Source organism: Lactuca saligna, chromosome 8 (genome assembly GCF_052625555.1).
Source record: "Lactuca saligna cultivar CGN05327 chromosome 8, ASM5262555v1, whole genome shotgun sequence".
Lineage (NCBI taxonomy): Eukaryota > Viridiplantae > Streptophyta > Magnoliopsida > Asterales > Asteraceae > Lactuca > Lactuca saligna.
Genome location: NC_136424.1, coordinates 184,564,710 through 184,577,859, shown reverse-complemented (window position 1 = coordinate 184,577,859; position 13,150 = coordinate 184,564,710).

The following is a 13,150-nucleotide window of genomic DNA, read 5'->3' as shown; positions in this document are numbered from 1 at the left end:
CCATTTTGGTTGCATTTCATCCAAACTATCTATGGATAATTTTATGAGAGTTATACACATATTATTATTAATATATTATAAGTTATAATATATTAATGTGAAGTCATGTTATTTAATTAGTCTTAGTCTTAAATTAATTATGAATTAATTTAGAGATTAAAAGGAAGACTAATTAGATTGTGGGCTATTGGTTTTATATGGTGTGGGCTAACACCCATTTGTTAATGGGCTAGGCTTCTATGGAAGTCCATGGATGATCCATGGAGCTTTTAATCCATGGATCCTTGGAAAAGGAAATGTCATGGGTTATTAGGGTTTCACCCTAGTCATGTACACTATATAAGTATGCTTATGTTGCATGAAATAGCCACTAGTGTGTGTGTTTGTGTGTGGCCAAAAATTGTAGTGTGTACACTCTCTCAAAGTTTTCCATGAGTTTGTGGTGATTTGTGATTCGATTTGAGGCATTCACACTATTGGTGCTTGGCCCTCAAACTCCTTAAGAATCAAACTCATCAAAAAGGTATGTAATTTCTTCTAACTCTTTTATGTTTAAAAGTACCCCATGCCATGTTAGATAGGTTATGAACCTTGGAAAATTGTTGTTTTGCATGTATTTAGACAAACATAGATCCAAGGTTTATTAGGGTTGAATACACACTTAGGAAGTGTTAAATTGCTCAAAACCCAACAGTGGTATCAGAGCCTAGGCTTGCTTGTTTGATACTTGATGCAAAATAGTGAAAAAAGTCGAAATCTTTCCTGTCTGCATGATGGACTCGTCGAGTCCATGGGGGGACTCGACGAGTCCAAGGCAAAGTTCAACCTACTCGACGAGTAGATTCGTGCACTCGGCGAATAGAAGGTTCAGAATGTAGATTTTCGACTTTTGCTGCTGGGAATGGACTAGAAACTTTACCCCAAACTGTTTTGATGTTTTAAAACTTATTTTGGTTGGTGTAATGGTTGTTCCAATCCATTTACAATAGCATATATCAAAATTTCATGCTTTGTATGTGTTCATATAATTTTCAAACTTTGATAATCATGTTCATATTCTTATGAATTTAGAAGATGATAGGAATTATTTGCTGAATTGTTTAGGATTAATTCTTGATCATTTATGTGTTTTAATGGAGTCCATAATTTGTCCTCAAGTTATGGATATCCAAAGGTCACATTTCTTTAACACATATTAAAAACACATAAGTTACATAAAATGAAGAGTCTTCATTTTATGAACCTTTAATTCATAAGTTATGAAATGAAAAGTTTTGAAGAGTTACAAAACTTGTCCTCAAGTTTTGGAATTTGGAAAAGTTACACACACTTTAATAAACTTTAATTCCAACACTTAGAATTTTAAAATTTAAAATTCAACACTTATACTATTTATAACATTAATGATTAATTATATATATGTATAAGAACAAGTCGTTTTACCGTTAGTAGGCCTCATTCACGAAGCCGGTCTATAAGGTGGGTATAAGGTTGTTGCCTATATAATGGCGACTTAATGGGTGTATACTCTCACCCACCGCTTGCTTGACTGGTGGAGGGTCGTTAGCCGAACGGGTAAGACAATGACGTATAAATTCTCATTAAGTATGATGAATATTATAAAGTAACTAAACCTTTTATTTAATTCCCAATCTTAGTTACTTTAGGAAAAATGTGAACATGGTTCTAATCCATGGAATTCACACTTTGTACCTTACCAAGTCGTTGGTGGAGGCTGTGTGGTTAACCGGCACACTAACTTGGACTAGTAAGGATCACGAAGGGTGACTTAATGTTTGTCATAGATCAATGGAGCATGTGTGGTTAACCGGCACATTGATTAGGTGATAATATTAAGGGTACCAAGTGAATTGGCATGGTTATTCACACCTTGTTTTGTGATCCTCGGCATCCCAATCACAAAACTTGAAGGGCACAATCGAGATTTAAACATGTCATTTAAAAGTTCAACGAATCTCAAAAGAATCTAGGAATTTCAAATCCAATTAAAACCTAATAAATCATTTCATTTTCGTGGTGAAAATTGGTGAATCGTCATTCACCTACCTTTCAAATATATTATTACTTAGATTACAGCATCCCTCTTCTAAGTATAATATATTGTGATTGGATCCTAGCCTTAATATTACATTTGGTTTTCTTATTAAGGACTCTATATATCTAATCTAAACTTACTTTCTTCTTTCAGATGTCTTCCAACACTAATGCTTCGGGCTCTAACCCAACTGGTTCTTTCTCTCTCATGAATCTTTGTGTGAGAGTCATCTTTGATGGTTCCAACTTCATGGACTGGATAAGGAACATCAGGATGGTAACTCGTTATGAGGACAAGGAATATGTCCTCGATAAGGAGTTAAAAGGGCTTGATGAGTCTACTACTACTCCTGAGGAGATTGCTGAATTCAGGACACATGAGAGAGATGCTACTAAGGTGGCATGCATCATGATGGCCACGATGACAGCCGAGCTCCAAAAGTCCTATGAGGACTTCTACCCTTTTGAGATGCACCAAGACCTGATGGAAAGGTACCATCAGAGTGCTCGTTAAGAGCGGTATGGAATAATCTCCTCCATAATAACAACCCGCATGAAGGACGGTGAATCCGTCACGGCCCACATGCAAAAGATGCAAAGGTATGTGGACCGTTTGCTGAAGCTGAATGTAAACTTCCCTGAGGAGTTGGCAATTGACATCATTTTGCACTCCTTACCTTCTTGTTATGACCATTTTCGTATGACATATCATATGAACAAGGAGGAAGTTACCCTTAGCAAGCTTCAAGGACTCTTGAAGACCGCTGAAACCGGTCTTAAGGGCAAGTCCGTTGTTACCTCTACTACTCCTACTCCAACATCTACCCCTATTTTGGCTATCGGGCAAGGCAAAGGGAAAAAGAGGAAGCACCCTTCGAAGGGTACCAAGGGAAAGTCTCTTGAAGGCTCCTCATCAAGGACCAAGAGCGGTTCTGCCACTCCTTCTGCCATTCCCAAGGATGCTGATTGCTACTATTGCCAGGACAAGGGGCACTGGAAGCGAAACTTCTCAAAATACTTGTAGGATCTGAAGGATGGGAAAGTGAAACCCACCCACGTAGGTATTTACGCAATATTGTCTAGTAACTCACCATATTCTAACTCTTGGGTGCTTGATACAGGATGTGGTATTCACATATGTTTTGATTTGCAGGGCCTAAGAAGAAGTGAGGATGTGGAGCACGGGAAGGTAAACTTGATCATGGGGAATAGGAAGGCTTCACCTATTTCCAAGATTGGAGTTTATACTTTGTTGCTGAATAATGGGTTAAAATTAGATTTGAATAAATGTGTGTACTCCTCTGAAATGGCGAGGAATATTATTTCCTTTCATGCTTTGTACAAACAAGGTTTTACCTTTTCGTTTGATAATGAATGTGGTGGTATTAATGCTTTCTATAAAAATGTGTTTTATTTTAAAGCATTACCTTGTGATGGTGTGTATGAAACTGTGTCGATTGTAGACAACTTAGGAAATAATGTGTTGTATATTGATTCTTCTAGTAGCCTAGATAAGGCATCATTGTGGCATTGTCGTCTTGGACATGTAAACAAGAAACGCATAGGCCAACTCCAAAAGAGTGGAGTCTTGGAATCATTCGACCTTAAATCGGATGATAGTTGTGAATCTTGTCTACTTGGAAAGATGACAAAATCACCCTTCTCTGGAACTTGTGAAAGGGGTGAGGGTTTGTTGGACCTAATACATACTGATGTATGTGGACCATTCAAAACCGCCACAAGGGATGCTAATTGGTATTGTGTGACTTTTATTGATGATTTTAGTAGATATGGATATGTCTACTTAATCAAACATAAGTCAGAAACCTTTGAAAGGTGTAAGGAATTCAAACAGGAAGTAGAAAATCAATTTGGGAGGAACATTAAGATGCTTCAATCCGATCGAGGTGGTGAGTATCTTAGTACCGAGTTCCTTGACTATCTTAAGGAGTGTGGGATTGTCTCACAATTAACTCCTCCCACGACACCACAGCTAAATGGTGTAGCTGAGAGGCGTAATCGAACCTTGTTAGACATGGTTCGCTCCATGATGAGTCGAGTTTCACTACCAATCTCTTTTTGGGGGTATGCCTTATAGACTGCCGCCCATACCCTTAATCTAGTCCCTACAAAGAAGGTTACCAAAACACCTCATGAGATGTGGACTGGGAAGGTTCCCAATTTGGACCACATCAAAATTTGGGGTTGCAAAGCTTTCGTGAGGCATGAAACTCATGATAAGCTTGAACCCCGAAGTGAATGGTGTATTTTCATCGGCTACCCACAAAAATCCTTCGGTTACCTCTTCTACAGACCCAGTGAGAATGTGGTCTTTGTAGCAAGAAGAGGTGTCTTTCGTGAGAGAGAATTTATAAGCCAAGGAGACAGTGGGAGGCAAATTGATCTTGAAGAAATTCAAGAATCAATTGGTGAAGGAACCTTAGACACTAGCAATCAACCTGAGGAGGAAACTCCTGTTGATCCAGCTGACGAGTATGTACCTCTGAGGCGTTCCACACGGGTTAGGAACACACATGCGTTTTATTATGGTTTTCATATTACAACGGAAGGTGATACATTTATCAGTGATAGTACACTGGTAAATTTGGATGAACCTAGCAGTGTTAAGGAAGCCATGGCAGGCCCGGAGTCTGCTAAATGGAAGGAGGCTATGGACACCGAGATACAGTCCATGTATGGCAATCAAGTTTGGAACTTGGTTAACAATGTACCAGGCCGTAAAACAGTCGGGTGCAAATGGATCTTCAAGAAGAAGACCGACATGGAAGGAAAAGTGCATACTTATAAGGCTCGACTGGTTGCGAAGGGTTTTACTCAGACTCAGGGTATTGATTATGATGAAACCTTCTCGCCGGTAGCAAATATTAAGTCTATTAGGGCTATGCTAGCCATTGCTGCATTTCATGATTATGAAATATGGCAAATGGATGTCAAAACCGCTTTTCTTAATGGAAAGTTGGCTGACGATATGTACATGAATCAGCCAGAGGGTTTTGTCAGTGCAGAGTACCCTAATAGAGTATGCAAGCTTGAGAAATCCATTTATGGATTAAAACACGCATCTCGTAGCTGGAATCTTTGCTTCGATGAGAAGGTTAAAGAGTTTGGCTTCTCGAGAAGTGAAGATGAGTCTTGTGTGTATATCAGAGCTAGTGGGAGTATAGTTAGCTTCTTGGTACTGTATGTGGATGACATACTACTTATAGGAAATGACATCCCAACCTTGCAGGAGGTTAAGTCCTGGCTTGGGAAGTGCTTTGCTATGAAGGACCTAGGGGAAGCTGCCAATATCCTAGGGATAAGGATATTAAGAGAAAGGAGTAAAAGACTAATTGGAATTAGTCAAAGTACCTACTTGGATAAGATGTTGAAAAGGTTCATCATGCAGAATTCCAAGAAAGGAGATTTACCGATCCAAAGCAACACCAACCTGAGTAAGACTCAGAGTCCGAGTACAGAGGCAGATATAGCTGAGATGAGCCAATTATCGTATGCTTCCGCTGTTGACTCGATCATGTATGCTATGACTTGTACCCGCCCTGATGTGGCCTTTGCTTTGAGCATGGTCAGCAGGTATCAGGGGAACCCTGGTAAAGCTCATTGGATTGCGGTAAAGAACATTCTCAAGTACCTGCGGAGGACTAAGGATTGGATCCTTACCCTTGGTGGGAGTGATGACTTGAGAGTATTAGGGTATAGTGATGCTAGTTTTCAGACTGATAGGGATAATTTTCGCTCTCAGTCGGGCTGGGTCTTTACCTTAAATGCAGGGGCAATCTCTTGGAAGAGTTCCAAGCAGGAGACGGTGGCTGATTCGACTTGTGAATCAGAGTATATAGCAGCGAGTGAAGCAGCAAAGGAGGCAATATGGCTAAAGAACTTCATCGGAGACCTTGGAGTTGCGCAAGCTATTAAGGAGCCTATGGAATTTTTCTGTGACAACAATAGTGCGGTTGCTTTAGCTAAAGAACCGAGAGATCATGGGAGATCCCGACACATTGACAAAAAATATCACTTCATAAGACCCAAGATAGAAGAAGGACTCCTCGTGGCAAAGAGGATATCGTTAGATGAGAACCCTGCGGATCCCCTTACAAAGGGACTGACGAGGGCTAAGCATTTTCAGCATGCGAGGCACATCGGGCTGAGGGACGGTATCAGTTTTACAGATTAGATAGATTCTCTGAAACTTGTAAAATGTAATCGACATTTGATGATGAATAAAATTGCTATCATTGTCAATTATTTACAATTGTTTCAGCTTTGCATGTTTTGACTTCCAGAATAATTAATTTATTCAAACCTCCACAATCGGTCATATGTCGGAAGTAGGTATGAATCAAGATTGTCATGAATTGGGTTTGTAGATGGCTAAAAGTGTTTAGACATGGCAATGGTTGGTACAACGTTCATGAGTACTCATAAGTTATGAGTATTGGAATAAACCCACACTCACTTGTATCACTTCATGGAATTTATCTCGAGTGATCGTGAGATGGTAATATCATATAAATCTTCAAACCTAGAGATATGAGTTGTTACCTATGAGTTGGTTGTGCATTGGTTGCACGTAAACGCATCAGTAACTTGATGTTATAAAACGTGCCTTTGTGTACAATTCAACAAGTAGTAGAACAAGTATATGAGTCGAAGTTTATCTGTTCCTTCTAGAAATAGAAGCGATATCTGGGCCCCTCGATGATTTTGTGTTGACCCATGTACCGGGCCCGGTCAGAACTAAATTGATGTGTTCAGTTGAGTTCTTTGTCAAACAAATCGGAAATCGAGAAACAACAGCCAGACAATAAGCAAGACATAGTTCCATGTCTTTGCCCAACTGATATCATGAGAACAGAGGATTGTATGATCACTTATCTTAAAATGGTGCTTCATAGTTCAACAGAGTTTTTGAGAGCTACGATTGGTGGTTGGTTGCTGAAGTAATAGGAAAATATAGTTATTAGGCTTATCCAAGTGGGAGTCTATTGGATAAGGTGTCTAAGTCCATAACTTATTTCGTATATACTTGACCCGACCGGCATGGTCCATTTGGGTTACATTTCATCCAAACTATTTATGGATAATTTTATGAGAGTTATACACATATTATTATTAATATATTATAAGTTATAATATATTAATGTGACGTCAAGCTATTTAATTAGTCTTAGTCATAAATTAATTATGAATTAATTGATAGATTAAAAGGAAGACTAATTAGATTGTGGGCTATTGGTTTTATATGGTGTGGGATAACACCCATTTGTTAATGGGCTAGGCTTCTATGGAAGTCCATGGATGATCCATGGAGCTTTTAATCCATGGATCCTTGGAAAAGGAAAGGTCGTGGGTTATTAGGATTTCACCCTAATTGTGTACACTATATAAGCATGCTTATGTTGCATGAAATAGCCACTAGTGTGTGTGTTTGTGTGTGGCCGAAAATTGTAGTCTGTACACTCTCTTAAAGTTTTCCAAGAGTTTGTGGTGATTTTTGATTCCATTTGAGGCATTCACACTATTGGTTCTTGGCCCTCAAACTCCTTAAGAATCAAACTCAACAAAAAGGTATGTAATCTCTTCTAACTCTTTTATGTTTAAAAGTACCCCATGTCATGTTAGATAGGTTATGAACCTTGGAAAATTATTATTTTGCATGTATTTAGACAAACATAGATCCAAGGTTTATTAGGGTTGCATGCACACTTAGGAAGTGTTAAATTGCTCAAAACCCAACATTTTATTCTTGATTAGTTCTTGAAACTATATCAGGATCTTTTAGAGTCCCACTGTCTTCTTGACCTATTAGAATATATTGCCGAATATTCAAGAAGTGGTGTGGATTCTTAATCAAGATAAACACTTCACACAATTGGCCTTGATTGGTCTTTGTTTTATCCAAAACATCACAACTTACCAATTTCAAATGTAAGAGTATTACATTTGAAAAGAGTTTTAAACCTTCTTTAAGTCATCGCACTCAAGTTAAAATCTTAGAGTATAACTTTAAGAATTGTTCTTGGAACAAAGTATGAATGATTTACTTGATTTAGCAACTTCAACAATTCATAACCCCTCTTCTAAACTATCAGAATGCACTTAGAGGATGAATTGTGATAAGGTCTCAAAATCCTTAAGATGATCTTAAAACATGATACTAAAGTACTCTCCCATCTTTTCACATTTGAGAAACTTTTATGGTTCTGCCTAATTTGATTCTTCATATTCACTCTGTCATACATTGAAACTTTTCCAATGTCTCAGAATTATACTTAAGTTGTATGTATTATCATATTTACTAAACTTTAGTAAATCATGACGAATAGTCTTATAGATCTTTTGTGGTGGACATGATTAATGCACAAGAGTGTGTACTCGATCCCCTAGTCCCTCACTTGATTTACTAATCCATGTGAATAAGTAATTAGTCTTAATTTTCCAATGCTTGAAAGTTCTCATGCATCATACTACACAACTTCCATGATTCCTAGTTTCGGTACAGTAGAAACTTGGGTGATTAGAATCTTTCCTTATTTTGTAAATTAGACATTAGCACAAATGATAGAATCAAAACCATTTCCCAATATTGCTATCAATAGAATCATATAAGCAACAAATTTTCACAAATGCCATTGTAAGGATACTTAGAATAAATAAAAACAAAGATTTTATTTTAAACCTTACGGAAAACTAATCCTTACAATGCAAAAGCATATGAAAACTTGTTGTTATCTATTCATAAAAATATATCATAACTCCTAAGTAACTGCTCAAAATTCTGATCAATGAACCATTCGATCGAATCCATCTTCGTGATCAGAATCAACATATACTTCCTTTATGTTTCTTCACTTTTCTTTGATTCTTAAAACATCAACATGTGACCCAGTCACATCATGTAATAAGAATCTCAGAATTGAAACTTAACAGAGTTAGATAGTGGACTTCACCTGAATATATTTCAGGTTAATTTGGTAGCTTCGTAACCAATTCTCTTCCTGTGGAAATAGAAACAAATGGATGCTTTGGTAATGATACATGGGACTATCTCGGACTTAGCCTTTCTCTTTACCATTTGTTCAACCGAGTTGACAATGGCCGATCCCTTTCCATTGGGAAAAGAAGGCTTTTCTCTAATTCCAATGTTACCATTGATAATGTCCAAGGAAGTTTGGGAAGTTGATCTTCTAATCAAATATGCTTTACTAGTCTACCAAATCATTTCTGATTCAGTAGCTCCAAGAAAATAGATAATATCATTAAGGGTCTTGTCATAGTATGTTTCATAGGAGTGCCAAAGGAACATACTATGTGATGTAGAAAGTGATTGAACCACCAACTTTCTCAAGACTTTAACATCCAACTCTCCCGACTTGTCAATATGTGACTTCATCTCCATGATGTGAGAACACATATACCTTGCTTGCCATTAGGGCTTAAGTGACCTTGAACTTGAGGGGTAAGGGATAATAATTGGAGGAGGTGGAGGAAGTGAAGTTCCAAGAGATTTGGGAAGATCATAGATGTTTGAACCGGACATCTTTTTGGGAGATATTCAAGATAGCTGATTTAAAGTCCTTAATATAACAGCTAATATGAAATATTAAGGCTATGACCCAACACAATATTTTATAACTTGGAAGAGGGATGTCGTAATCCAAGTTATACAATATTTTAAGGTAGGTGAATGACGTATTACCAATTTCCACCATGAAAAAACGAAATAATTAATTAGGTGTTTTTAGTTGGATTTGAAACTCCTAGATCTTTTGAGATTCATTGAATTGTTCAATGGCTTGTTGCAATCTCGAGTGTGACCATCAGGTTTTGTGACTGGGATGCCGAGGATCACAAAACAAGGTGTGAATAACCATGCAAATATACTTGCTACACTTATTATTTACCACTCAATCGATGTTCCGGTTAACCACACACGCTCCATCGATAATATGATAAATATTAAGTTACTCTTTTCCTACATTGTTAAATCAAGCTAGTGTGTTGATTAACCACACACGCTCCACTAACCGACTTAAGCAAAGTGTAATTTCATGGGTTAGAACCATATTCAAATTTTCCTAAGTAACTATGATTGGATATTAATAAGAGTTTAGTTACTTTGTATTTATCATTAATACTATTAATGAAGAGAGAATTAAAGTCCTTGACCTACCCGTTCCGCTAACGACCCTCCACATGTCACGAAAGCAGTGGGTGAGAGTGGTCACCCCTTAAACTGCCATTTTATAGGCAGTAACCTTATACCCCCCTAATAGACCGACTTCGTGAATGAGGACTACTAATGGTAAGACGACTTGCTCTTGTACATATATATATATATATATATATATATATATATATATATATATATATATTATTAACTTATAATATTATAAAGTATATGGTTTGAATTTTAACTTTTAAAATTCTAAGGGCTTAACATGGAATTAAAGTATTCATGGGAAAACTTTACAAATTCCAAAACTTGAGGCCCAGTTTTGAACCTATTCAAAACTCTTTAATTCCATAACTTATGTGTTTAAAGTAGTTTTAATTAAGGAAACTCTTCAAGTTCCATAACTTGAGGACAAGTTATGGAAGACTTTAAACTATTAAAGAATGTAACTCTTCTTCTTTTTTAACTTATGGAACTAATTAAGGTTACACATTTTTATTATTTAATGAAGAGACTCTTGAACCTCCATAACTTGAGGACAAGTTACGGAGTCATAAAACCATTTAATGATGACAAGACTCTTCATTTTGTAACCTTTGCCAACTTTCATGAGTTTTAAGAAAATTTAATGTTTCCTTTCATGTAACATGAGGACAAGTTACACAAACACATTTTAGAATCAACTCTTAGATTAAAATGGATTAAAGACACATAATCAATCAACTTTTCTATTAATCTAAGTAACTCATATGAACAAAGATAATTCACAACAAACTTTGTCATGTAATTATCATAACTCTTAAACTAATACAAAACATGAATCTATTGACAATTATCTTTGAAATTGGATTAGTATGAACATTAAAACATCAAAAAGAAGTTTATAAGTCAAAAAACAGCTTAGGGTAACGTTCCTAGTCGAATTTCCGCCAAAACAGTCGAATATATATGCTGTCAAGGGGTCCAACTCATCCAGTGCATGAACAAACTCGATGAGTTGGATGATTTTTTCCTTGGACTCATCGAGTCCCTTCATAGACTCGGCAAGTTTGTTGTGCAGACAACACTAAACTTCGATGTTTCAATCAATTTTGCAAGTATAACAAGAAAACAAGCCTAGGCTCTAAAACCACTATAGGATTTTGAGCAATATTACACTCCTAAGTGTACATGCAACCCTAAATAGCTTGGATCTATGTTTTCTCTATTATACATGCAAATATGAATATTCCAAGGCATTACCCTATCTAGCATACAATCTTTTAATATTTGGATAATATAACAAGTTAGACTACATACCTTGTTGATGTAGCTTGTCTTCATGAAGCTTGAGTTCCTAGTTCCCCAAGTGTGACACCTCAAATGGTTCACACAACGTCAAATGCACATGGAATAACTTAGAGAGAAATGATACACTTCATGAAAATCGGCTAGCCCTTTCTATCACACATTAGTGACCAATTTTTCCAAAGAATAGGATCTTTATAAAGTGTCACAATTAAGGTAAACCCTAATTGTTTTGGCTTTCCATTTCCTTGGACCCATGGGTCCAAATACACCATGGAGCATCCTATGGGTTTTAGCCCAACTTGATAATCCATGGAGTCTTAGCCCACTATAAAAGTATGGATGATTTACATAATTAACACATATATTTAATTAGTATTCTTTTGATCACTTAATTAGTTCTAGACTACTTCTTGATCAATACTAATTAAATATTCTTACTAATATATTAGAACATACAATATATTACCAAACCTTAATTGTTATTTCTGTAATTTTAGTCAATCCAAATGCATGATGCCATGCAACCCAAATGGACCATGTCAGGTCGGTTCAAGTCTTACCAATTATAGTTATGGACTTAGACATTAAGCCAACAGTTCCGAGATGCGGAAGGGACTTTGGATACCCTGCTTGTGGTTGAGATTACGAATGACCGCACCGTGAGTACTGAGTGGATGTATCGGGACTGAATCATGAATTTGCTATGGGAGAGGTTTCGTGTTGATCTAGTCCTGATAGCATTGTGAGGGCTGACGGTGATCATCAGGATGGACTGGTTGGGGGCCAACAGGGCCATGATAGATTGTGAGGGCTAGCTGGTGAGGGTTCGAAACCCAAGTGGGGGAGAACTAGTTATTCATGGACAGAGGTCCTTGCAGGAGCTAACCCTCTTTTAGCTGTGAGGGCCAGGAGACTTCTTCAATAGGACTGTTCGGGATTTGTGGCATATATCTCAGATAAAAGGGTTAAGACCCTGATAGATTTGGCCAGTATACAAGTTGTACATGAGTTTTGGGACGGCCTTCCTGAGGAGTTACCTGGAGTGCCTCCGAACAGGCAGGTAGAGTTTCACATTGATTTGGTGTCGGGTGCCGCTCAGATACCTAAGGAAACATACTAGCTAGCTCTATCTGAGATGCATGAGCTATCTACATAGCTTCAGGAGCTGCTAGACCGATGGTTTATCCATCTGAGAAGTTCCCTCGCGAGGAGCACCGATCATGTTCGTGAAAAAGAAGGATGTGTGACACAGGATGTGTATTGATTATTGGGAGCAAAGCAAGTTAACGGTGAAGAACCGTTATCCACTCCCGAGGATTGATGATTTGGTCGAGCATCTAAAGGGTGCATCTTAATTTTGCTAGATTGATCTTCGGTTGGGGTACCATCAGATAAGGATTCGGGATGAGGATTTAGTGAAGACAACTTTCAGGACTCGGTACGGGCACAATGAGTCTATGGTGATGCCATTTAGGATTACTAATGCCCCAATAACATGCACGAACCTCATAAATATAGTGTGTAGTCCGATGTTGGATCGGTTAGTGATTGTCTTTATCGACAATATCTTGGTCTATTCTGAGACCAAGGAGCAACACGAGAAGCATC